The 27,258-nt window shown below is 41.0% G+C and overlaps 1 protein-coding gene, 1 long non-coding RNA gene and 1 other non-coding gene across 12 annotated transcripts in view; 1 reads left to right on the top strand and 2 right to left on the bottom strand.

Moving 5' to 3' along the window:
* The window catches only part of PRUNE2 (prune homolog 2 with BCH domain), a 256,556-nt gene that overhangs the window by 127,513 nt on the left and 101,785 nt on the right, over nucleotides 1-27,258 (bottom strand). The window lies entirely within an intron of this gene.
* LOC102157105 lies at nucleotides 195-25,794 on the top strand. 2 transcript variants are annotated; one of them, XR_005354106.1, is made up of 5 exons: nucleotides 6,659-6,772; nucleotides 10,390-10,454; nucleotides 17,469-17,575; nucleotides 21,518-21,639; nucleotides 25,230-25,794. It is a non-coding gene; the product is annotated as an uncharacterized LOC102157105 (long non-coding RNA). The 2 variants fall into 2 exon arrangements; XR_005354105.1 differs by lacking the exons at nucleotides 6,659-6,772; nucleotides 10,390-10,454 and adding an exon at nucleotides 195-227.
* Nucleotides 1,201-1,304, bottom strand: LOC119869960. Its single transcript, XR_005354919.1, has one exon. It is a non-coding gene; the product is annotated as a U6 spliceosomal RNA (small nuclear RNA).

Below are 27,258 nucleotides of genomic sequence, written 5' to 3'. Positions count from 1 at the left end.
CAAGGCCCAGAGCTGGGGAAGCAGACCAGATGGGAAGAACAAGCTCCTTTTAGCTAGAGGCGGCTGAACTAACTGGAGAGCTCTTGGCTGCAGAGGCCCTGATCCTTACCTCTTTGTCTGGGTCTCCCTCCCTGGAGACATCATGGAAACAGTGCTTTGGAAGCCTGCCTCTGTCACAGAGTTCTTGTGTGACTGTGAAGTCATCACTGCATCTCTTTGACTTTGAGGTACCTCCTTGATACAACTAACATAATAATAATTACCTTTCAGAGTTGTTATGGCTTTTAAATAAATTAATTAAAATGACGTACTTGGCTAAGAGCTGGCCCCTTGGATCTAATCAGGTCCCTTGTGCAGAAGTGGAGCTAGCTTTCTCCCCCCTGGTGGGAGCCTGCTGACGTCACTGCAGCCTTAGCAGCTGCGCATAGTAGGCCCTCCATACATTTTTCTGAATGGATGAATTAATGAATGGATGTCCAGGACCAACTCATACTCTCCCCATGGCACGCCAGCTACTTCCCTGGGGTCCTTATTTCTATTAATGGTATAATTTTTCTTTCCTCATCATCCAGGGCAGAGATTTCAGAGTTAACCTCTATAATATCTTCTACCATATCAGTACCAAGATCATTCTTCTTTTGTGTGACCATTGGTGTCCTTTTGACTAAAAATTCTAGTTTGTATGCTTATGCATTCTGCCCAAAACTATCGAAATAACCTAACTGCTCTTCCTGCCATCTCTATACTGGGCAAGCTGCATCCAGCTTAATCTTCATAAATCTTACCTTGACTTTATTCCACATCATGATGGTGCCCCACCTCCCCCACCCTCAACTCCCATTATGTTCTTCCAGACTTACTCTGCTTCAACCAAACTGAACATTCTGGCTTCCCAAACACAGTGTGGGTTAACCACATCCTTGCCTAGCAAGAAACTTTTACATGTTAAGACTCAGTAGAGGTTTGTTGAATTTAATCAAACCAAATTGAATTGCCTGAATCCTTATGCTCAAAATTGAATATGAATCAGAAGCCTCAGTGGGGCAGTGTTGACTTGCTCAGACCTTACTCCTTACTCATTCCTTCTGCTATCAGCCCTATCTTCTATAGGACCCCCACCCCCACCCCCCGCCCCTTTGCTCAGGAGATAAAATACATAGACTGCTTCAGAGTAGAAAGTATTTTCTTTTTTTTTTTTTCAAAAATATGGAACGCTTCATGAATTTGCATGTCATCTTTGTGCAGAGGCCATGCTAATCTCTGTATCGTTCCAATTTTAGTATATGTGCTGCTGAAGGGAGCACGAGAGTAGAAGGTATTATCAGGGAAGAAGATATGAGTCTGCAGGGAGCAGTAGCTTATAGTTGTACAGGTCACACAAATCTCATATATTAAAGTGGTATTTTTATTAAAACTGCAAAAATTCACCATCCATACCATCTCAAATCTACGTTTGGAGTCTTTAACCCCCAAATGAACTAAAGACTCATCCTATCAAATTTGTGGGAACTCTCATTTTGTAGACCTGAGCTGGGTGTAATTTTATCCTCAGGCATTGAAGAACAGAGTCAAATGATTGATTTTTCTCTTTTGCTGGAAGAGTTTTTTGTTGTTGTTGCTGTCGTTTTTTATCTTAGACATTTTGGTTTTGGTCACTAGGTGGCTCTGAATTTCCATTGGAAGATAAAAATCTAGAAAACATTGACAAAAATATGTCCTTCTCACCAAACACTTTAAAAATATTTCTTTCAACAATTTTGACTTGAGAATAAAGGTTAAAAAAAACAAACATAAGCTCCAAACACAGCAATATAAATGTCCATCTACCTTATCTAGCTTTTGAAATACATCATTTATAACTTTATATGAAAAGCTATTATATCAGTTATAGGGGCAATTTAAAAATGATTCATAAACTATTATTTAAATAATGTTACTTTGAAGCTGTATTATATTATGTATCCCCTGTGGTCAAACAATTGAGCCCTATCATATTTACAAGGAGACTTCAAATTATTGTCATATAATTTTAATTGCTTTAAAATCTTTCCTAATCATACATTAACAACCCCTGAAAGATCTGGAACAAATTCCAAAATCATTTTTAAGGTTGTTAACTTTAAACAAAAAGAAACTATTAGAACAAAGATCTTTAAGGCACTCTGGAAATCACCATATTAGTGTTGTTGGGAAAAGTGATTTATTGCCCTAAATTCTCTTCATCCATTGAAAAATGCTGCATTTGAGTTCTATAAGGATTTAATGTGTTTCCACATCTTTAATGGCAATACTCTCATTATCTCATCATAATGTGTACTAAGGGGCACCTGGGTGGCTCAGTCGGTTGAGCATCTAACTCCTGGTTTCAGCTCAGGTCATGATCTCAGGGTCATGACCTCAGGGTCCTGAGATTGAGCCTCAGTATGCATTGGGCTTGCCCTCAACATGGAGTCTGCAAAAGACTCTTTTCTGCCCTCCCTCCCCCTCTGCTTTCTCTGCTCATGCTTCTGTACTTTCTCTCTCAAATAATTTTTTTAAATGTGTGTTAATACAGAAAGAAGTCATCCAAAGTCATCGCCAGATAACCTATTAATAACAAAACTGGGAGTGGCAGGTGGAGAAATGTGAGGAGAGAGTGCCTATAACTGGAAATAATCTAGATGTCTGCTTGGCTTGAGCTTTCTGGAGGAGGCCCATCTTTAAAATCCATGTTTAGTACCTAGGTGTTCTACATCAATCTGCAGATTCCACGAATGTTAGTTCCATCTCTTAACAAATTTAGAAAGAGTTTGTGTGATGCTTGTGGTCATTTTACTCCCATCTCCTGGCCCGCCCATGCCAAAACTCCAAGTTTCCTCATTTTTTTTTTTATGTGTTCAAAATACAGGCTATATGAAGTGACTTTGCCTCCTTTAACCCAGACTCTTGTATGTAGGTGTAGGTGTAGGTATACAGCAGCTTAAAGACAATACAGTATCAGATTGAGCACCATGAGCTCCACTGCTGACATGTGGGAAGCCCACATGGATACACTGGTCTCCCAGCAGTTTGGCAATCTTGTTCCAGGCAAACCACATAAAGCACTTTCTGTTACAACATTAACAGGGCAGCAAACACTGGGCATTCACTTTCTGATTTGCAATTTTTTTTTAATTGATAAAATAGCCTATGTGACATACCTAGTCACCTCTATCTGGTCCACCACGAGCCTCTTCCTTCTCCACCTGAATAACTACTACTCAAGCCTACTTGAGGGCTTGCTTATCTCAAGGGATTTGAAGATTGAATTCTTCTTCTGCCAGGGTACTATTATAGTATAAGGATAAGCACCCAGGCCACCTGGGTTTGAAGCCCAGTTAAGTCACTCATTGGTTATGAGTTCTTGAGCAAGTTACTTAATTTCAGTTTCTTTATCAAACAGGATAATAATATGAATACAGGCCTCATAGAGCTATGCGAAGTTTTTAAAAAATATATTTTATTTATTTATTTATTTGAGAGAGAGAGAGAGAGAGCACAAACAGGGAGAGGTGCAGAGGGAGAGGGAGAAACAGACTCCCCCTCTCCACTGAGCAGGAAGCCCCATGTGGGGCTCCGTCCTGGGACTCCAGGATCAGATCTGAGCCAAAGGCAGATACTTAACCACTGAGCCACCCAGGTGTGCAAGCTGAGTGAGGTTTAAACAAGTTACCTGAGGAGGACTTAGTACAGTGCCTGTTGTACTGTAAGCCATGTAGGTGTTGGTAAATTATGTAGGAAGCTCAGGAAGCTAAGTGAGCTATGACATAAATGTTAGCCATTCTTCTGGAAGTGCTCACCCAAATTCCAAATTAAACGTGGCTCCTCTCTACTCTCTCCCAGAGAAAACCCAATCATAACACTTAGCACAGGAACCAGAAATCCACAGTTGATTTGCCCAGTTCCTCCAATGGACTGTCATGGGGCAAAAACGATAAACAGGTGAAGTTTCATATTTCCCATCCCCAATATTGAAGTGTGATCTCTTCAGCTTCTCCACCTCCTTTACTTTCTCTAAGGAGTGAATGATTGAAAACCTCATTGGTAGCTACTGGAGAAGAGCAGTTGGGGTGAAGTGTGTGTTGCATGGGATATGCTGGGGGTCCTAGAATGGATGAAGAGAGCACTGAATGGGAAGATGGGACAGGGCCAGGGAAGCAGATAGCATGGGAAAGAGGAAGATTTCTTCTGTGGTTACATAGTGAGTGGTGTCCATGAGTCAAGGAACAGGAGAAGAAAGGACACATCAGTGAGTTGCAACAGGCTGTGTACTTGGAGTACGTTACATAGTTCGAGAGATATACCAAGGAAGGGAGTTCTTGTTTGGACTAGGCTTCACCAGAAGGACCTGTGGATATCAATTTCATAAAGTTTATAAGATTACATGTTAGGCAAGTGTAGGGTCAGTTCCTCACTCATTAATATCATTTATTCACTGGTCGACTGGGCAAATATTTATGAACAATTTCTCTGTGTCAGGCACTGATCATATGATAACCAACAAGAAAGATTATGCCACTGCTTTCATGGAGTTACATTTTAGTGCACAGAGACAGAGAGCAAGTAAATCAATCAAAAAGATAATTTCTAATAATGGCAAAACACCCAGTAATATGTAGCATAGTGTGATGGGAAATACCAGGATGAGGCAAAAGGGAGGTTTAAATGGGGAAGTCTGGCAGGTGATAAGATGACATATGAGTGCCATTCTTGAATGATGAGAAATGGCTAGGTCCTTCAAATTGTGAGGTCAGATTATTCCAGAAAAAAGAACCAGGAAGTGCAAAAGAACCGATTAACCCTGCGGATTATAGAAACAGAGGAATGGCTGGAGTGGTGGCAGCCAAGACAGCAAATGGCAGATGTCAGCGGCAGGAAGGTCTACAGGATGCAGAGCTTTGTGGGTCACAGATATGAGCTTGGATTTTATTCAGAGAGCGACTGGAAGCTACTATAGATTTAAAGTTGCAGGTCAATTTAAAATCTATGCTTATATTTGAGTTTTATACAAATGACTCCAGTCATTACGTAGAGATGGGGCGGCAGACTGGTAGGAGCAGGGACACCAGTCAAGTTACTGCATTGGCCAGGGTGAGAGGTGGTGGCTGGGCCCAGGCCTTTTGGTGTTGGACAAGCCATGGCTTGGCTTCCATGAGATATTCTATTCTTAAGTGAAATATAAGTTGATAACAGAGATTTTTGTTTCATTCACCATTCTGCTGCCAGTATCTAGAATAGAACCTGCATATAGAAGACACTTACTAAATGCCATTGAAGGAATTTACGGCAAAAAGAATGGTGCAGCACAGAGCTAGGGAAAAAGTCAAAAGTTCTGTTTAGGATTGTTAAATATGAGATGCCTACTGGACATTTCAATGGAAATGTCAAGTAGGCAAAGTAGAGATACAGGTTTTGAGCTCAGGGGCAGATGAACATTTGGGGATCCTTGACATATGATTGCCTAGAGTGGAGACTGATTTTGTCTCCTACTCCCTGCTGCTTCTACTGACCTCTCTTCCTTCTCTTCTCCTATTATGCAGAACTTTAAAGATTCATCAGCTTTCTCTGTGTGACTTACACAGTCCTTCATGAGTCTTCAAGTGAATACAGCCTACCCAGCACAACTCTAGCAGTGATACAAAAACCCAGCCAAGGGAAGTGAATTTGGGCTCCTGTATTCACTCAGACCACTGTTCCACTCCTTGTCAGGGCCTTCACTACTCCCTTCTTCCCTGACTTCCCAGAGCTCTCGGTTCCTCACTTAGGCTCCTGAAAGAGCAAAAACAGCTGGAGGTAATGATAAATTGGACCTTGCATTAGTTCTTGTGTGATTTAAGGACTACTGTCCAGCTACACGCATCACAGTGACAGGTCAGAGGAGGTCTTGCCCCCATCCAGCTCTACCAGCCATGCCATGCCGGTCAACCCAACATTGCTGCCTGCAGAGCAGGATCACACAGGCATGGTTCTCTTCCTGGGATTGGTGTTCATACTCTAGAGTTGAACTAGCATCTTGGTGTGAATGACTCCTAAATCTCTACCTCCAGCCCACACTTCTCATTTCTTCTCAGGCCTTCTACCTTCCTTGGGCTTGCAAAGGAAATTGAAGTTAAAGTCATCTTAGAAAACACTCACTTCAGGGACACTTGAGTGGCTCTGTGGTTTAGTGCCTGCCTTTGGCCTGGGGCGTGATCCTGGGGTCCCGGGACTGAATCCCACATCGGGCTCCCTACAGGGAGCCTGCTTCTCCCTCTGCCTGTGTCTCTGCCTCTCTCTCTCTCTCTCTTTCTCTCTCTCTTTCTCTGTGTGTGTGTATCTCTCATGAATAAATAAATGAAATCTTAAAAAAAAAAAAAAGAAAAGACTCACTTCAGAAAAATAAAATGTGTAACTCAACTTGCCCTACTCTGACCACTTCCTCTAAATCTTATCATCTATGTTTGGATCTCCCTACGATTTAATCATAGACCACTGGACATTTGTGTGGTGTAACACTCTGCATGGATTTTATGCTTTAAAAAAAGAACTTGTAAATCTTTATTTTGCATAATTCCTACTACCAAAAACATTTCACTTTGGCAACCATTTTAAATACAAAAATAATACATGCTTGCTTTCACAAGTCAAATCTTCCAAAGCTGTTTAATATGAATTATTTATCTCAGCATTCAGTAAAGACGGTTTGAAGTCCTACTATATTTGAGCACTCTTCTAGGAGTGAGAGCTACAGAAGTGGACAAAGCCCCTACTCAAGGTAAAGCTCATGCTGGCCAGAAGACAGACACAGACCATAGTAAGGTCACACGGGGGCAAGTGTGATGAAGAAAATGAAGGTGGGATCGGGGTGAGGGGTTATTAGCAGGGTGGCAGCATGGGAGTGGTTATTTTAAACAGAGCGGTCAAGGATGGGGTTAGGTAATACTTTTTTTTTTTTTAAGATTTTATTTATTCATGAGAGACACAGTGAGAATGAGAGAGAGAGAGGCAGAGACACAGGCAGAGGGAAAGCAGGCTCCACGCAGGGCGCCCGACGCGGGACCTGATCCCAGATCTCATAACTTGGGCCAAAGGTGGCGCTAAACCACTGAGCCACCCGGGCTGCCTGGGCTGCCTGGGTTAGGCAATACTAAGCAGAGTCCTGAATGGCTGTAAAATATATACATCAAAACAGTTTGTGGCAAATCGCATTATTTTTAAAGCCTGTTAAATGTCCATTCAGCAAATTGACTTTCAGAAAATTCAGTGAGAGCCAGAAAACAGGAAAACCAAACCTAAATGTCATCCTGGCTGGAAGAGACCCAAGAATCTGCTAATACATTCTGTTTTTATTTCCAATCATTTCCGGAGGGGAGAAGCCACCAGACTCCTTGCACTGCCCACAAAGGCCACAGACCACTCAGGTGTGCTTTGCAGACTATGCTGAGCGAGGAAGGAAAAGCCGCTCCAGCTTACTTGATTAAACAGCAGTGCAAACACTCACTTTGTGATAAGGACAATACAAACAGCATGCAACTCAGTGGGCTCATTAAGATGCTTCCAGTATCCTGACTCCAAAAACAAAGCAACATTGCAGCAAATCAGCCACACAAGGAGTCAGAGAACAGAGCACTTGGTGCAACATGCATTGCCTTTTAACCCGTGAATCCATGATCCTCACTCCTGGCTTTAGACCAGGCCTTCCCCCTGCTCCCCCGCTGCTGAAGAACAAGACATTCTTGTCTGTCATTTGTTGTTTTCACTCGATTCTGGTGCCAAAAGTGAATGCTCTTTCCTGTGTGGACATCGGTGCTCATTACAGACAGAAGTTAGAGTTGCCATGGCTGCTTAGCTCCTGGTATGAAGGTACCCTCTGAGGAATAGATTCTTCAGTTCAATGCTCACGATCATCTTGTCAAAAATACTGATTTTGCTTTAAAAAAATTAAACAATCTGAACAAATCTGAAAGCATAGCGAGATAGGGGTAGAGCTTACTCAACCTCTAGTTAGTTCAGATGTAGCCTTGAGACCCTGGGAACTAACTGTTTCCAAGTTCTAGCAAATTCTTAAAGGCAAACCAAAGACAGCCCCTGCGACTGTGCAAACGTCTTCTCCCCTGGGGAAGGCTAAATGCCACTTTTGATGATGTAAGTTATTGACAGGTAGCCACGCAAGGATTCCAAAATCTAGGTGGCTCTCACCAAAGGTGGGAAGTGGGGGCAAGTCACATTTTGCTCTTTTCCACTAACTGGAAAAGTTCATCTTTGCTCCAAAACCTTCCCTTCTGGGAAAAGGAACAATTTATGTTAAGAAACAAAAATCAAATCAAGTCAGCAATACAATTTCTTAAATCAGAATGTATTACCTGATATCCTATCACCTTCACCTACTTTCTATTATTTTAAGCACATACTTATTTCTCATCAATTTTCCTTTCTTTTTAAAGGTGTGTTTTATTTTATTTTAATTAATTAATGTATTTTAAGTAATCTCTGTATTCTGTACTTTGAGCCCATGTAGGGCTCAAACTCACAACCCTGAGATCGAGAGTCATGTGCTCTACGGACTGAGCCAGCCAGGTGCCCCCAGGCTAATTTGACTTTCACACAGTGGTCTTCTGTTGTCACTGTAAGAATTCACCCAGCTCAAAAAATTCTGAATTAATATAGGTACCAATTGAGAAAGAATGAAATAGACAGCTCACCGTACCCACAAACTGTACCCACTGAAGAAAGAGAAATCTTTCTGAACCCTGGGAGGTTACCAGAATGAAAAACTGGAAGCAAAACTGATCTATGTTGAACAATCTATTCTTTATCCATGTCGTCTGGCTTCCTAATTGTCCCACATTCACCCAGTGGGTCACACCACACACAAACGAATATACCTTATATAAACATGTGCAATAATAACTCAGAACCTCTTGTTCCCTGCTATCATGTTACAACTGGTGGGTAAAGGGAATTTAACAAGGAAACTTACTTAGGAGACCCTGTGTGTTAATTAATTTTGTTAAAAAATAACCCTAGGGAAAGAAAGTGGGAAGCAACTGATGGGAGAAAGCAAGTACAGAAACGGGAATTATGAAGAGAAGGGGTGAATGTAAACCAGACAAAATGACTGGTTAGAAGACAGCAGATCTATTTTAAGTCTGCAGGGCTAGGAAGGGACAAATATTCTAAACTTAATTAGATTGTCTCAAATAATAACTAGGTTATCTACTTGAAAACTCGGGCAGAAAAGAGAGAAAGGAATAGGCTTACTTCTCTAAATCAGAGAGAAATTAAGAAAAAAAATTTTAGGTTCAAAATGGAGGGCCCAGGAAGTTGCCTGGGTGGCTCAGTGGTTGAGCATCTGCCTTCGGCTCAGGTCGTGATCCCAGGGTCCTGGATCAAGTCCCACATCAGGCTCCCTACAGGGAGCCTGCTTCTCCCTCTGCCTATGTCTCTGCCTCTCTGTGTCTGTCATGAATAAATAAATAAAATCTTAAAAAAAAAAAAAGAAATGGGGAGAACTAGGTTCTCCTGATTTATTAAAAAAAAAAAAAATGGAGGTACCAAGGGCACCTGGGTGGCTCAGTCATTTAAATGTCTGCCTTTGGCTCAGGTCATGATCCCAGGGTCCTGGGATCAAGCCCCTCATTAGGCTCCCTGCTCAGCTGGGAGTCTGCTTCTTGCTCTCCATCTGACCCTCTCCTCCCCCATGCTCTCTCTCTCTCTCAAATTAATACAATATTTTTTAAAACTAAAAATTAAAAATAAATTAATTAATCAAAATGGAGGGGCCAGATGGGATCTAGTGCTTGTGGGGAATGAAGAGATTGCAGATTTTAGAGACAGAACACCAGTTCAAGTTTGTCATCAGCTGTGAGTGACATTTTTTGTCCTTGAGCCTCAATGTCTTCATCTGTAAAATGAGCATGTTAATTTCTCCTCTACAGAGAGGTTATAAGAAACAGAAAGAATTTATGTCAAGTTTTTGGTACTCTGTGATCACTCAGTGAATTATAAAACAATACTTCAGTCCAAAGAGGAAGAAATACTCTTTCTGTCACTTGCCAAATAAAGATGAGTAGGATCAGACAGAAAATCATGTTTACATGGGGGAAAGATGGCCTTGTTCACTAAGCACCATGTGAAAGACCAGAGGACTAAGAAGAGAGGTCTCAGGACATGCGAGCTATAGATGAAAGCATGCAGCTAGAATGCACCTCTTCGCAGTGACAAAGAGGAGCATCATTATCCCCAGGCCATCTTCTACTTTGCCATTTTAAAAAGCATTTTCTTCCTCTCCCCATATTTCGGGTTTGCAAGGATGACATTATCTCTACATTCTTCCTTGAACTCCTGAAGCTTCCTTAGGTGTAAACCTGGTTTTGTATCATCCCATTGCAGGCGAATCCTCCTAGGATTCTTTTATCTTCTGGAAAATGCAGAGGGACTGCTCGCCTGGTCTTCAGGTCAGTGACACAAGTCCATTTCTGAAATAAGCTCTCACTCCTGGCTCCGCCCAGCACCAGGTCCTACCACATCTGCTGTGACTGTCATCTTTCTACCAATCCGATTACCTCCCTTCCTAAGGCGCATTCCTAGCCCTACCTGCTCTTACTTCCTCTTGAAAAATTCAAATCAGCTTTCCGGGTACCAGGTTTTCAAAGAGACAAGAACTTCACTTTTAAACACTGTTTCTTCACAACTATGAAAAACAGCCTCCAGTGTCCCAGGGCAATCAACTCATGAGAAAAAAATTAATAACACAGTAAACAGAAATGAAACATTGATTCGGTAGAATATATAGGGCTGTTTTATGAGGAGTACAATGACGTAAATAACCAGAATGGATTCATAAACAACTCCTTTCGTGACTTTCAGAAGCTTAGTCCTGATTAATGGCCAAAACTACTAGGATCTCTGTTATTCAAGTCATTGTTTTCTCTGACTTCTTCAAAGTGATGGACTGAAGACTCCCCCAGTAATCAACAAATGATTATGACTGAATACAATTCCCTTTTGTAATCAAATACAACTTATAGTTATTGGCATATAAAATTATAACATTAGCATATAGGAGTTTAAAAGAAATGTTAAGGAGTTCCAGAAAGTGATACTGATTTTAACAAGAGAATCAAATTTTTATTTTTCTGCTACTGCTTACAAATATCTATAATTTCCATATGGTTCACTCTTTTTTTTTTCTTACTCTTGTTAATCAATGATTAACAGCATTCTAAAGATGGAAAGACTTTAATGGCACCTGGATTATCTCTCAAGCTAACACTGGAATATATCACACATCATATCTGTGATAGTAATCTATCCTTTCTTTGAATGTCCCCAATAATTAGACACCTCACTTTCTTATAAGGGAACCAGAATAATTAATTCATTGTAATTGTTAGATAGTTCTAGTAGTATAAAAGGACTTCCAAAAATGGAGTGATTCTGGGACTTTCTACACTGTTGGCTTCAGTTCTGTTTCCTGGAGTAACTTCCTGTCTCTATAAAGTTTTTTGTATGATTAAGAATCATCAAACTTTCCCTTGAATTCCCTTTCTTATTGTCAGCATTCACCGAAAAGGAGCCTGGATCTTTCTTCCACTCAGCTGAGATTCTCGGCACTTGTAGACTATTCCTCTTAGGCCTGGGTTCCCCATCTGGGGCTGCACTGCCATCCAGCCAGCTTTCTGCAGGGCTCTTCTCTTTCTTCTCTGCCCCATGGCCTCTGGGATTGCAAACTGCTGAGCCATGAGAGTGTGAGGAGAAGAGAAGCAGGAAGCAGGCAGAGGACAAACAAGGAAATGCAATGACCCCAGACATCTGGGACTGCCAGGGACAAAGGATCAGGGAAAGATTTCAGGGACCTTTAGGCAAGTGGCAAAGGGTCTCTCTGGAGATAGGCGTGGGAATAAAAAATGTTCAAGTTTCTTAGGTGAGTCAAGGCTGAGGACCAGTGCTGTAGGCCATTGGTCTACAGTGCTTTTAAACAGAGGACCGAGCTGATCCAACCTCTTTTAGAGATAGTTAGCATTCCCTTAGGGCAGAAACGCAGCCTTTTACCCCACAGAAAGACACAGGAAAACAAATTCAACAAATTAACTCTTGGTAAGGATCATTGTCTCTTAAAGTCTAAAAAGACCAATTGTCTCTGGTTTGATAGGAGACAGTCTGGAAGGCATTGAATGTCTACTGATGTAGAAAAAGAAGTCTCCAAATTGGAGCACAACTGGAACAATGAGATGGTGAGAGGTGGGGGAGATCAACTTGGAGCAAGCTCAATATAGCAAAGTGGTTTGATGAGGACTTCTGGATTGCACAGGGCTGGGTTCTGAGGCTTAACCCAAATGTCTACCACCTGGGTGAACCTGGATGATTAGATGATGGTTTTCACCTCTGAGCCTCAGGTTCCTCATCCATAAAGTGGAGTAATAGTATGAACTACTTTGCAGAGCCTGGGTGGCCCAGTCAGCTAAGCGTCTGACTCTTGATTTTGGTTTAGGTCATGATCTCAAGGTCATGAGATTGAGTCTTATGTCAGGCTCCAAGTTGGGCATGGAACAGGCTTAAGATTCTCTCTCCCCCTCTCCCTCTGTTTCTGCCCATTCTCCCCCTCCAAAAATTAAAAAAAAAAAAATAGACCTACTTTTCTGGGTTATTAAAAGAATAAATTATTTATTCTATGTGCTTAGAACAATGTCTGGCTTAACATATGTGGCGGAGAATTGAGAGATGGCATGAAGTCAAATTTAAGGAACATCAGATGTTATTTTGATTATTAGGTTTCACTGCTTGGACATGACCTGATTTGTCCTTACTGGAGCCTCAACAAATTGAGCTGTTAACAAAGGAATTTCTGGTTCTGGGCTAAGGCTGAGTATCACGGCTCTAAAGTTCCTTTCCTGTTGACTTCTTGAGCTTTCCAGCTGTGTCACCAGTTACCATAAATAAAGTTTTAATATTTCTTCAGTGGTTCATTCTCACTTTTGAAGACACTATTTTATATGATTACACTTTTTAAAAACCTGAGAAGAACAGATGTCAATAAAATATAAAATCAATGTAGACTCACATTTTCTGGAGGGACAATTCTCATGTTCACAGGAAACACTTTAGAATATGCACAAGAGAATAAATGGCAGAGTGAAAAGCCTAGAAAAATATTTTTCAGATATCATCATAATGTTATTTTTGTCGCTTGGTAAAGGACTGAAAAACAGCAGTTACTTCTGCATAATCCAACCTGCAGGATTAAGATTCTTTGGGGGAAAGACGGAGATCTTTAAATGTATAGTTTTCTTCCAAAATCCAGGTTCTATTTTGCAAGATAGCAAAGCCTTTCTTCAAGACAAATCGTCTATCAAACATCTTTGTATGGAATGGACTTTTGGGGAAATTTCCAGTTGTTCATCTTTAGTTATCACAGCTCTCAAAAATGCTTCACTTTAACGGGAAGTTTTAGGATCTCATGTATATTCTTATGGAAGGAAAGAGTTGTGGTCTGGACTCTGTAAGGTCTTTATTCATGATAAACTATAAGGTAAAGAAATCTCCATGACAGGAATCTGCAACATTGTCCCTAGTGCTCATAAATACTCCACTGTATTGTCTGAAATGACTTATCTCAGTCCTGACTGTGGGCTCAGATTTACTGTACAGTTCATCAACTTCTCAGCATGATGGATAATGAATGTTTCATTTACATCGCTAATTGCCAAGCCATGGTTCCCGCAACCTTTAACCCGTATGCTTTATCCCATTATCACCATATGTCAATATAATTGCATTTAACATTCCAAATGATAAACTTTCTTCTCTACAGAGAAATATTTTTCACAAAGAAATCATATGAGGGCCACTGATAAAACGCAGGTCTATTACAGGAAATGACAAAAACTAATCCATAAGAATAGGTAGATTCTGGTAACTACTCAACTTCATTTTTGGACAAGGAGCCTTGATTTCATTGTTAGGAAAAGTAATGGTATTTTCTCAACGAATTATCTTTGTTAGCCTCTAATTCAATAAATGCATAAAAAGACATGCCAAAAGTGGCACAATTAAACTTTCAGGCCTATGTAGTATCCAAGAAAAGAAAGGAAGAAAGAAGAAAGAAGGAAAGAAAGAAAGAAAGAAAGAAAGAAAGAAAGAAAGAAAGAAAGAAAAGAAAAGAAAAAAATAGAAAGCTTTAAAAACCTAGTTAGTGATAACTACATGATCCAATTATATTTTCTATCTTTTCCTGATTATTAGCCAGTAAATAAATCATAAAATAGGCCCCACCACCATGAATTTGGAATCATACAAATTTGTAGAAAGGAGTGAAGTCTATCAAAAAACAAAACTCCTAAACTGGAAGAAAAGTTGCAAGACCATTTCTTGGGGCCATCTGTGTCTAAGATTTATTTAAAACCAAGGCATGAGGTGAAGCTAAAAAAAAAGCTGGGTTTTTTTTCTTTTTTAGGCCTGAGCAGTTGTTGGCACAGAGTTAGCACAGAGAGAGCTACAGTGGAGTCAGCTTACAGGGGCATCAGGAGTCATCTATGAAGGGATCTGTCAGCCACTCAGACTACACTGCAAAGCTGGGGTGTGCTTGCCACCCTGACCTCCATGTTTGTATCTCAGTAAATGGTCTTTACCTCCACCAAATCTTTATACTGCACACCTGAGACTCACCCACGACATATCTTTTCTCACTCGTCACCATGGCCAGTCCATCAACAAACCCTATTCATCATAACTCAGAAGTATGTCTTCAATTTGTTTCCTACTGCTCCGCTGCCCCCTGTCACTTCTCCCCTGGCCTAGGAGCTCTTACTTTCTTCCCATTGATTCTTTGCAATGTCCCCTCCTTTATAGTCATCCAATGGCTTGTACTGTAATTCGAATAAAATCCAAACTGTTTTCTCTAGCCTGAGAGGTGCTGTGTGATCTGACCCTGGCCACCTCTCCAGCCATCCCACGTCACTCTCCTCCCCACACTCACTGTGATCCATTCGATCCTAATGGGTGTTCTGCTACTTTCCTGAAGGTGTCAATCTATTTCCTACTCCAGAGCCTTCTACTGCTATTCCTTTTGCTTACACACCTAACCCTAGTCTTCTTCTACTATAGTGTACTCTTGATTTATAAGCTTAAAAATTACATTTCCAAGGAAGCTTTGCACAACCTCCCCATCTAATGTAAATTAGGTTATGTTATTTAGGTTATGTTATTATTGCATTTTCTGAGAGCAGCACCTTATATTTTTCTCCATAGCATTTACATTAGTTTGCAATACACATTTATTTGTGTGATTCCTTAATGTCTAGCTCGCCCACTAGACTGAATGCTCCACAGGATAAGAACTGTGTGTATTTGCTTTCCCTCTATCCCTACTACTTAGCATACAGTACAGATGAAGGTGCCAGTTAAAATATCTCAATGTTCCATCTTTTACCTTGCTGGACTCTATAATTCCCTGTAACTGAGGTAGACAGCAAAGAAAATGGAGATTCTGGGGTCAGGGTATAGGTAGGCAAGATAATCAGAAAAGATTTCCGGTTCCTCAGAGGAGAAGAACTTCTAGAAAGGGATAGAATGAGTGAAACTATGTCCTTTATTGGGGGAAACATTTGGTGTTTTTTATCATTTTAGAGAAGCAGTAAAGTACTTAAGAGCATGAATTCTTGGGTACCTGGGGGCTCAGTTAGTCAAACATCTGCCTTCAGCTCAGGTCATGATCCTGGGGTTCTGGGATTGAAGCCTGCTAGGCAGGGAGCCTACTTCTCCCTCTCCCTCTGCCTGCCACTCTGCCTGCTTGTGTGTTTCTCTCTCTCTGTCAAACAAATAAATGAAATCTTAAAAAAAAAAAAGTATGAATTCTGGGGCCAGATTCTGCTTCTTCATATTTATATGGTTTGAGGAAAGTTCTTATTCTCTCTGTTCTTCATCTTCTTTATTTGAAAAATGGAAATAGCAATAGTACTTCTTCCCAGAGTTGTTACCAGGATTAAATGAGTTAATTGTTCTAAGACGCATCTAAAAGTACCTGTTCATGTGCTAAGTTCTCTAGACGTATGTTATGTAAAAATAAAACATTGGTGTTACAAGCAGTATAACTTGGTTTGGAGATATTTTCTTGGGTTCTTCTGATTTTCATCCTAATTAATTATAACACATATTTAGTGTATTAATAAGCACTGAGACCAATATGCAAAGAGCTAATCTACTCTGAGTCCTAGCAGCAATGTGTCTCTAGATTAAATATCCATTCCTATAAACTCCTACCATCAGCTACACATTGCATCCACTATTTTTCTGAGTAGTCAATGCACCAAAGCCTACTGGACATCTTGATGGCTGAGATGAGTTACATGGTAGAATGAGGACCAGATCCGAAACTAGAAGTCTTGGCTTTTAACTGTAACCCTGCTATTACACAGCTGTGTGACCTCAGCTAAGACCCCTCTTGGTCCCACAAATTGCCTATCTTATATTTCATTGGTATATTTTAAAATGCCGAAAGCAGTGCACGTAGGTATTGTACTGATTCAACAGAAAGGCACAGAGCCAGAAAAAAGGTAGGCACTTACTGAACATCAGCTATACCTGGTTACGCATTCCTTAACCAGCAGTCCTGTGACCTGTGAGGTCTGTTCAGGGAGGTCAACAAAATGATGTGTTGAGGGCCTGGTATGTGGCAGGCACTTCAGGAATAGCTTTACAAAGCTTACCTCATTTGTTGCTGCCTGCAGTCCAGTGACATAAGTACTATCATTCTATGCACTCAGAGAAGAAATAGAGCAACGATTTGTGAGACCCAGAAGTCTGCAACATCACGGGAAGTTCCTGACTTAAGTTCAGGGTATGCTGACATCTGTCATTTGTCACCTCAAATGCTGGCACATGTTTCCAGGAGTGAAATAAGAAGGGCCAGTGACTATCAACTGAGGCCACACGTCTGGTGTATCTGAGATGACTGGTGTCACTGGAAACAGCAAGATGAAAATATAACATCTGAATGATGTGTTTTTGCACACTTTTTAGCCCCTTTAAGTACCCCATATGCAAACACAAAAGATAACTACTTTATAAAGTGACACTGAGTCCCTGCTTCCTCCTCAGAAATTCTTATAGAATTTTTTTTTTAAATTTTTTATTTATGATAGTCACATAGAGAGAGAGAGGCAGAGACACAGGCATAGAGAGAAGCAGGCTCCATGCACCGGGAGTCCAACATGGGATTCGATCCCCGGTCTCCAGGATCGCGCCCTGGGCCAAAGGCAGACGCTAAACCGCTGTGCCACCCAGGGGTCCCTCTCCTCAGAAATTCTTAATGGCCTTGACTTCCTTTGCTCATTTCTATGCCTCCTAACCTCCCAGAATTCACTGCCCATTCTCTGGGATCCCATGATCTGTCTGGCCCCCTTGGATTTATCCTCATGGAGTCTGGATTCCTTATCCTGGCCTGTATTTGTCTTTTACTTTCCCATCTCAAGGAGAGGTACGCTACTGCCATCTTGGGTCATCAACAAGCTGTGTCCGATGCCTACCGTCTGCTCATGGGGAAGGACATTAGAACATAAATTGATGTATTCCGTATAAGGTAAGCAGGAAAATTGATCCTGTGGTGGGTGTTTATTTGACAATGATTCAGGGTTTGAAATGTAGTCACTAAGCCAGCATTACCAAGGAGAAAGAGAAATAGGCAAGAAAATCTTGATGGTTTCACAGGACATATATAACAAATCAAACTGAACCCTGTGTTGACCATGAGGTAGGCAAGCAGGGGAGGTATGAGAACCATGGTTACAAGGTCAGGATCCTGGCCCTGCCACCTGAACTCTGTATCTGTGACCAAGCCTTTCATTTGCTCTAGCCTCCACTTTCTAACCTGTGAAACAAAGACATCGTAACATTTGGTCTCTCACGCTGCTCTGAGGCCAGCATTCTCCCTGTATGTAGCCATATTCATTTTGAATATTTAGCTCCTACCTCCCCACTGTGGTCTTTCTACATTGATAGAATAACATTTTCCATTTGATTCAAGAACTGAATATGGGGGCACCTGGGTGCTCCAATGGGTTAAGCCTTGGGCTCAGGTCATTATCTCAGGGTCCTGGGATTCAGTCCCACATCCAGGTCTCTCTGCTCAGTGGGGGAGTCTGCTTCTCCCTCTCCCCATGCTCCTCTACCCTGCTCATGTGCATGCTCTCTCTCTAATAAATAAATGGAATCTTAGAAAAAAGTCCAAATATATTCATCCTATTGCCCAATGCTTGACTTACTTTTTCCTGAAGTACTGGCCCAAGGCATCAATAAACCTCTAAAACGAGTCTCAGGACCTTCCCAGGGCTATATTTGATAGCACATGGCATGATGTTTAAGGAGAAAATGATCTAATCGCTATCATCCTAAGTGTCTTCATACACACTGAAATTCATTTTTTACTTTTATGCCCATTTTCAATACTTGAAAATGTCATTCCACTTAATATCCACCCAATCGATTTTTTTTAACCTGGAAAAACTCAATGTTACATGCAGTTATGGGAATTTAATTACGTATTCTCTCTTCCACATCCATATGCAAATGGTTTTAGTTTTAAATAATCACTGTTGGAACCAGAAAACTCCTGAGGGACACCATTGACATTTTACAGTCTGAAGATGATTGAGTCCTTTATCCCTCTCCTCTGTTTCCTTCCAGTGTAAAGTTGAAATGCTTAGCCTTGCACTAAGGCTCTCTAGGACCTCACCTCTCTGCAGCCTTTTGTCTTATTTGTCATCACCATCAGCACCCTCTCAACGAGCTAACGCAGAATCTCTCTAATTCCTAATTCCCCAGACATGTCAATCATACATTATACCCTCTGCCCAAGAGGCTCTTCTTCATCTCCTAAATCTTGAATGGTATAAAGTTTTTAATAAATAGAATATCTTACCTCATGCCAAATAGGGACACTATGGGATTCTCTATGACACAAAATAGCACACACTGAAATACAACTTGATTACCAAAGGTTTAGATAAATTTATGGGCTGCAAGAGCCACAGGAGAAATGCTTTCAAGGCTTGGGGTGTGGGGTAAAGACAGAAAACACACCTTCTATTATCCTATATAATGCACTTCATTTCTCTTTCCATCCATACTTCTCCAAGGGTAAGCCAGAGAAGGGGAAAGAAAGATAAAGGAAAAACAGAGAGAAACAGAATAGACGGCTGGTTGTAGAAAATACTTTGACAATTCAGCATGGCAACTACAGCATTCTGCTGTGATTCCCATAGCCACTGAGTGACTTGAACACTTGTTTTCACAACATCAAACACACTTTTTACAGAATCAATGCAGCACCAATCCCTTAAGGTAACCTCCATCCATTCCATTCTAACAGTGTTCCTCAGAATTTGAGCAAATCCCACTGGTCACTTATCTCAACTCTGAGATGTCTTTATCCCCTTCATTAATTGGGAGAAACAGGGCACTCTTGTGAGCCACTTTTGAGGTACACTCTGGCAATAAAGCATTTACAAAGAGCTACTCAGGACTCGCCGCTAAGAGCTGTGCTTGTGGCTGTGTGCATGTCAGAGTGTGCCTCTCTCTCTCTTTGACCTATTATTGCAGATTTAAAAACAAGCATGTTTTCAAATGGCACTACGAGCTGCCAATGATGTATCACCATCATATCTCATTATTCTCCACTAAATGTGATAATAATGTGATCTGTTAACATAAAAAAAGTTTGACTTCACAAAAGCAGCTGGAAATGGACAACCACAATATGCATAAATCTAACTCCTACCATCGGCTACACACTGCTTGACACATATTGTTAGAAGCACCTCGCATTTGCGAGTTCTCTCTTAAGCAAAATACTTGCATTAGGTCTCAGCTGGGGTTGTGCACCAGGCAGTTGGGGAAATATTCAATTCTCAGTGGAAGCCAGAATTTGAATTCTCTCATCTTTTAGGAATCATTTACCAGGTTTGGAGAGTATCCAGGCTGCTCAGGTGCTCCGACCGATTTCTCTCAAGTTCCATCCCTCTTTGTTCATTGATGGTCTGATGAATGAGGTTATCTTTAAACTGATGTTTATAGGGAAGGAAAAAAAGAACCTGAACTGATGCCAACAGCAGAAATTCAAAGAAATATTAGATTTAAGTTCAGCTTGGTCAAAAGAAATAAGGATACAAAGAACTTTGAGAAATCACTGTCTCTGTCTCCATGAGGCACAGTCAACAGCAGGGGTCATTTCAGGAATCTCCATCCATCAGAATTACACTGATGAGCCCAGAGTCATGAGATTAATTTTCCTAATCCTGGCACTAGCTTCTGGCCATCTTAGACTTCTTTCTTGACACACATTAGCTTCTAGCCTTTGCTTCCCTGTCTTTATGTTTATGCCCAATACAGGACTTTCAATCCTCTCTTCTCTCTGTTGCTTTGACCTTCTCCACAAGAACAACACTGACCTTCAGGTCTGTTTCCATCCCCACTATTAACGTGTGTGCCCACACTTGTATTTACTATCTTCAGTGGACACTGCCTATTGTGGCTCTATCACCTTCGATTAATCTTAGGTATTTAAAATTCAAAACATTCCAAATCAAAGTCATTATCTTCTCTTTCTTTTTCCTCCTAGACTTGCTCCTCTGCCTTTATTACTGACTGCACTTTACAGCATGATCCTCAATGGAGTCATGCAAATTAGAAACGCAGGGGCTCCTTGCGGTACATGGGTGCAAGGCCTGAGGGGAGACAGTCACCAAAGCCACGGAAGGATGACTGATTACTCCCCTGGATGGAGGTTTTGCTCCTGAGCCTTCAGAGTCCTCTGGGCAAGACCATAGATGCTCCCTGTCCTCCGGGATACTCTGTATCTCCTTTCTCTACCAAGGAGTCACTGAATGTGCTACATCTGAGAATTCCAGTTAGGAATTCACACTTTTTATTTGTCCTATCAATTTTTTAAACTCAATGAAAACTTCTTTCTCCAAAATTCTACTTCCAAATTACTCATTGTTACATTGTTTTGACATACTATATCACTTTCTTTGTTCCACCTACTCTTAATGTCACGTCACCAAAGTGTTTTTTTATTCTTGTTATTATTAGATTGTGTTGTTTTATTACTTATCTACTATTATCTTATTGTCTTTAGTACCAATTTATTCAATGTGGTATACAATTAATCTTATTGATGACTTTAAAAAATTTGGTCACTTGCCATGTTTACTATCTTTTCAGTATATATTTCACTTTTTCTTCTTGCTAATTTCTGTTCTTAAAGATTTAATAACTTATTTTACAGAGAGAGACACAGCATGAATGAGAGGGGCAAATGGAGAGGGAGAGAGAATCTCAATCAGACTAAGCACAGAGCCGGAGGCAGGGCTTGATCCAACTACCCTGGGATCACTACCTGAGCCAAAACCAAGAGTCAGAAGCTTAACCAATTGTACCACCCAGACACCCCTGTTCATTTCTTTTTTGAGGCAGAAAATTCCACACAGCTCACACTCTCATCCCTTTTTCTCTTTAACCACAGGCATTGCTTTGGTCCAGAGCTTCTGCAGCTGCAGAGTGGCCCCCTGATGGCACCATCTACCACACTGTCCCCACAGACTCCCCCTCAGCACTCCAGGCTTCCCCAGCTCAAGAGAAAGCCAGGTCTAGTCATGTGGTGCCCAAGACCCTTCACAGCCCATTCTCCTGATCTACTCACCTCGGACTACAACCTTCTACTCTTCCTGTCCTCAGCAACACTGGCTTCTTGTCATCTGTAGTCACCATGCTTTCTCTTTCACACATGGCCTCACAACATTTTCCATCTAGGATGTCTGTTGCCCCTTTTTCCACTTGGCTCTTCTTCTTCTTCATCTTTCAATACTCTTCTCCAGAGTCACTGGCTTCTGAAGCCATCACCAGCAGCTGAAGTTCTTTGTGCCCTTACCCGATTTGATAATATTTGTGTGATAGATTGGGATATCCTCCAAACTACAGCACCCCTTTCTCTGAAAGATTTTTATCTCCTAAAGGCATGCATTTCCTAAGTTCCACTGAAGACACAAGAGTCAAAATGGCATGAAGTAACTGATGTTAACTCACTAGCCAGATCCACTCCAGTAAAGAGACGTATCTCTAACCAGGGGTAGAGTTAGCATAGGCAAAGACATTCTTTTTAAAATATTAATAATATCTTGTAAACCTGGTTAAAAATTATTATGCTGGACCTGAACTCACAAACCACTCATTTCCCTTTTGTAAAGCTTCCTGAGGCAAAGTGCTCACATACTTGATTATAGGGCTTCACTTCCTCGGTGACAAAGCTCCTCTTCTTACTAGTTACAGCCTTTGGGTAAAACTCAGTCTTTGACATGAGTATGTAACATGGGGATGTTGATGACAGTGTAGTGCCTTCAACTAATGCACAGCAAGTACTTAGAGCAATGCTAGACACAATTTAAGCACTCATGACATCTTAGTCACAATTTAGACACAATTTAAGCACTCATGACATCTTAGTCATTATGACTAATGACTAATGACAACCAATTTGATGATGATAACGACCTGAGTGGGGCAATGGGAGATTACAGGGATCACAAATCTGATAGGAAGAAGAGAGCAAAGCTCAGATTTGCAGATGCACAGGAACTAGTAAATTCCTGGCACACAGCTGTCGCTCAAACAGGTTTCATTCATCTTAGTGAACCAAGACCCAAATCAAAGGCTCTGTTTTGCCATTTTAACTCTCCAAAAAAGAAAAAAAAATATGTGTATATAAGCTTCATGCTGGAGATATGACAGGTGTCCGGACTGTGCCTCACTGGGAAGAGCAAGTATGAAATCCCAAGAGTCAATCTATCCCTAAGGAAGGCGTCTACTGGAAGCCTGAGGCTTTTTCATAATTGTCTTTAGGCTACATCCCCATATTTTCAGATGGACAACTGATATTTTTATACTTCTGTGAAAATATTTTGAATGCACAGCTTTAAGAGAATCCCCTTCCAAGTACATTTCCACCTTATGGTAATATAAGCATCAGGAAACTTTACCTTCAAATCATCCCTTTCAAAAAAAACAAAAAACAAAAAAAACAAATCATCCCTTTCACTTTGGTGGTTGCTATAGACTGAATGTCTGTGTGTCCACCTCCATCCCATCCCAGCTTATGTGCTGAAACCTAATCCCCACCGTGATGGTGTGAGGAGCTGGGGCCTTTGGGAAGTGATTAGGTCATGAGGGTGGAGCCCCATGAATGGCCCTGTGCCCTGGGAGCTCCTCTCCCTTGCTACTTCTGCCATGTGGAGACATAACAAGAACTAAAAAGCAGACCCTTGGGGTGACTGGCTGGCTCAGTCAGTATAGCATGTAATTCTTGATCTTGGGGTGATGAGTTTGAGCCCCACATTGGGAGTAGAGATTACTTTAAATTAAAAAAAAAAAAAAGGAAAAAATAAAAGCAGGCCTCCACCAGACACCAAATCTGCCAGCACTTTGAACTTGGACTTCCTACCCATTAAAACTATGAGAAATAAATTTCTGTTGTTGCTAAGCCAGCCAGTCTATGGTATTCTGTTATAGGAGACTGAATTAACTAACTAAAGATGGTGGTGTTTTGCCTTTTACAAAAGCCTTCACAACCATCGTCCCATCAGACCTCACAACTCTTTGACGTAGCCATAGCAATCACTATAATTCCCATGTTATAGAAGAACAAATGTGACTCAAAGAAGTTTGGACTTGCTGAAGTTCACAGTACTAGTGAGTAGTGAAGCCAAGACTCAACTCTGAGACATCAGGCTTCTCATCCAGTGGGCTTCCCACAGTATCAGGGAATCACACTCTCTCCAAATTGAAGTTTTTATTCTAGCAGGCTCCCATGCGGAGGTATCCCTTTCCAAATGGGCCTTAGTGAATCAGCGGCAACATTCACAACAAAAAAAGAGTAATAGAATATGCAGCTTCCCTCAGAAGGCCCTCCACTTGGAGTCTACCTGAGAGTAAAATAGAAAGCTCTTTGGTTGGACACCACCAAGCATCTCCACAAGGTTTTCTCACATGCTCATGGCTGTGAGACCTTAGTCCTGGCCAGTGAGGAGGCTTTCCTGCTTTACCATTGAATAACATTCTGTTGTCTGGGCCTCTGCTCTTCCCTGTCCACTCACATCTCTGTGGTGTCTACTGCCACACCAGGTATGGAGAAGCTGGGCAAAGGCCTCGCTGGGAGGAACTCAACTTTGTAGTTCTAAGGATGAGGTAATGAAGCCCACAGATATATGTGCAACCCCACGTTTACAAGGGTTATTATTTATGTGGCAACCATGAACGATGGTCAAAAAGCAAAGCCAACATACATGGGATTATTTCTTAGTTAAGAGAAAATGGATTAATTGAAAGATTAATTAGTGATTATTCAACTCTAAAACACTACAGAGTTTCTAGCTGTAATGACCCCTAGTTGGCAATGGGGAATCTTCCAACACAGTAAAACATCAGAACATCTCATTAGTCAACTCTGATGTCTGGATTCTCACATCTAAAAAGCAGGCCATGATAAAACTCCGGGATTCTCTCCATCTCTTTAGATGCGATTTGAATGTTGTTGATATTCTTTTTGTACCCATCAGCAGCAGCCCACTTCCCACCCCTATTGCCAGAGAGTCTGCATTTAGTTAAATTTGAATCAGTGCAGGCAAAGCAAAGAAAAAAGTCCACAGTCGATCTTATAAAAATAAAGGAGAGAGAGGCTGTGTTTTCCCATCTTCACTGAATGTGGATGTGTGTTTGCCATAAATTAGCCCGCTGCGCGAATAATGCTGAGCTTCCCATATGGCAAATATCAGATTGAGACACACGAGGAGAAATGATTTTTTTTATTCTTGAATTAATTCTGTTCAGTGTATTTGGAGTGTCATCATATCCAGCAAGCTTTCAGGAAACAACACAGTTAGAAATCCAATGAGGCTTCCAAGTACAATGAAAGACGGTTAATGACCAAACTTTTTGAAGTCAAGAACAGCACATTTCATTGTCATTTGGAGCTCAAGTTTAAAAAATGATTTTTTCACTTTTCTATTATTAGTATTATTATTGCAAAGTATAATATAGGGCAGAGGTGTGAAGGAGATTGTCAAAATGCATTGGTAAAAATATTTAGAGAACCACAAATTTATCTTAGATCAAGATATTCTTGTTTCTGATGCAAAATACCCATTATTTGTTCATTTACTTTTTAATTTTTATTTTTGCTTTAGTTGTCTTTCTAAATGAACAACTCAGTAGAGACGACAAAAGTGCTGTGGCCGTTTCACATCCACAAGGAGACTGTTCCCTGCTTCTGTGGACAGGTTGTGTCCAGAAAGTCTGGAGAGCAAAACCACAGATTACAATGCTGGACATATGTCTCCTCTCTCTTTCAGTTTTCTGCTTTCCACAAGCTTTGTTTAGATCGTGGCTTGGATGTTAACCTCAGCATAAGAAGTCAGCCAACCTTCACAAGCTTCTGTATCTTTAGCTGCAAAATGGGAATGAGAAAAACCGATCTACAGCCCAACGTCCTTGTGAGGATTCAACAGGGTCACATGTGCAAGCTCCGTCATGGTGCTGGCCAGAAGCAAGTGCTGGGTTGAAATTTTTTCTCTCTTTACATCTACCCCTTTCCTCATTCTCTCCTTCAATTAATAGATATTTATAATGGATCTTTGGAGTCAGATTGTCCTCGACAGTCATTGTGTCATCCCTTCATTTTGTGGATTCTAAAATGTATTAGCCCAAGTTGGCCAGTTTGCCTGACCTGATAGAGAAGGAAACCCATCTCTCCTTGCTGGTCTCCAAATACATTTTCATCTACGCCATTATAGCTTGAGCCAAATGAAGGCAAGGTCTGCCCCAGATGATCTTTATCCTCTAGTACATACACAAGAAGTAGGAGAAAGAGTATATAATAGAATTTATTTTTTAATTTTTTTTAAAGATTTTATTTATTTAGGGAAAGGGAGGAGGAAGCAGGGGGAGAGGGAGAGAGAGAATCTCAGGCTGACTTCCCACAGAGCATAGAGCCTGATTCGGGGCTTGATCTCATGACCCTGAGATCATGACCTAAGCCAAAATCAAAAACTGGTGGCTTAACCAACTAAACCACCCAAGCGCCCCCATAATAGAATTTTAATACAGGAAACAGTATGTGGGTTTTTAAAAATATATTTTATTTAAATTTGATTTGCCAACATATAGTATAATACCCACTGCTCATTCCATCAAGTGCCCTCCTTAGTGCCCATCACCCATTTACCCCATCCACCCTGACCCTCCTCTCCTTCCACATGTTTTTCATTCCTAGTATTTCACTTAACCTTTTGGTTTCGGTCTCACAGAAGTAGATCATGGAATACCCACCTGTCATGGCCAACATGATGCAACTGAATGACAGGAAAAGGACACAAGGAGTAAGTGACATGTTTGGAGGACAAGACAATGAACCAGATCACCTGTCTCCAGACTACACTCAGAAGCTATAACTGAGAGAGGGGTAAAGAATAAGAAAGGGAAGGAATAAAGCTTCAATGTTGGGACTCCACTAGATGTGGCCAGGCCCCCAAGAAAGCTCTGGGGAGAATGAAGGCTCCCTTCCCTGAGGGAGCATGATGGAACACCTCAGAGAGGTCCAAACACCCAGGAACCACACTGGCCTGTGCTCACTTTCCCAAAGAGGGTCTGACAAAGTAGCCAAATCAGCATTTCCATTCTCTGCATGAAGCAAGGGCAGAAGCAGTAGATTTGTGGAAGGCTGAAGCAGATCAGGACTAGTGTCACAAGAGGATGAGAGGAGTGAAGGGCTGCATAATTCTCCATGTATTCCATAGTCTGGGCAGAGAGAAAGAGGACTGATGCTTGGGAATCTAACATCCTCTTCATCATTATTCAAAATAAATAAAAAAATAAAGCCTTCAGAAAAAGTATATGCTGGGGTTTAAATGCACATTTTATCCATTATTTACTTGTAAGGCTAAATATTTTTTTCATAGATGTACTGGCTATTTGTTTAGGACCTTTGTCCATTTTTAAAAATTAGGGACAGATATTTTCTTATTATTTTGTAAAGATTTTTCATACAGTAATGATATTACTTTGCCAATGAATGGCAAATAGTTTCTCAACTTTTTTTTAAAGATTCTATTTATTTATTCATGAGAGACACAGAGACAGAGGCAGAGGCAGAGGGATGTAGCTATTTTCAATAGCTACATCGTAATTTGTTCAACCTTCCCTTGAATATTGGACATT

This window comes from Canis lupus, chromosome 1 (genome assembly GCF_011100685.1).
Source record: "Canis lupus familiaris isolate Mischka breed German Shepherd chromosome 1, alternate assembly UU_Cfam_GSD_1.0, whole genome shotgun sequence".
Taxonomy (NCBI): domain Eukaryota; kingdom Metazoa; phylum Chordata; class Mammalia; order Carnivora; family Canidae; genus Canis; species Canis lupus.
This window is presented reverse-complemented; position numbering and strand designations above follow the sequence as displayed.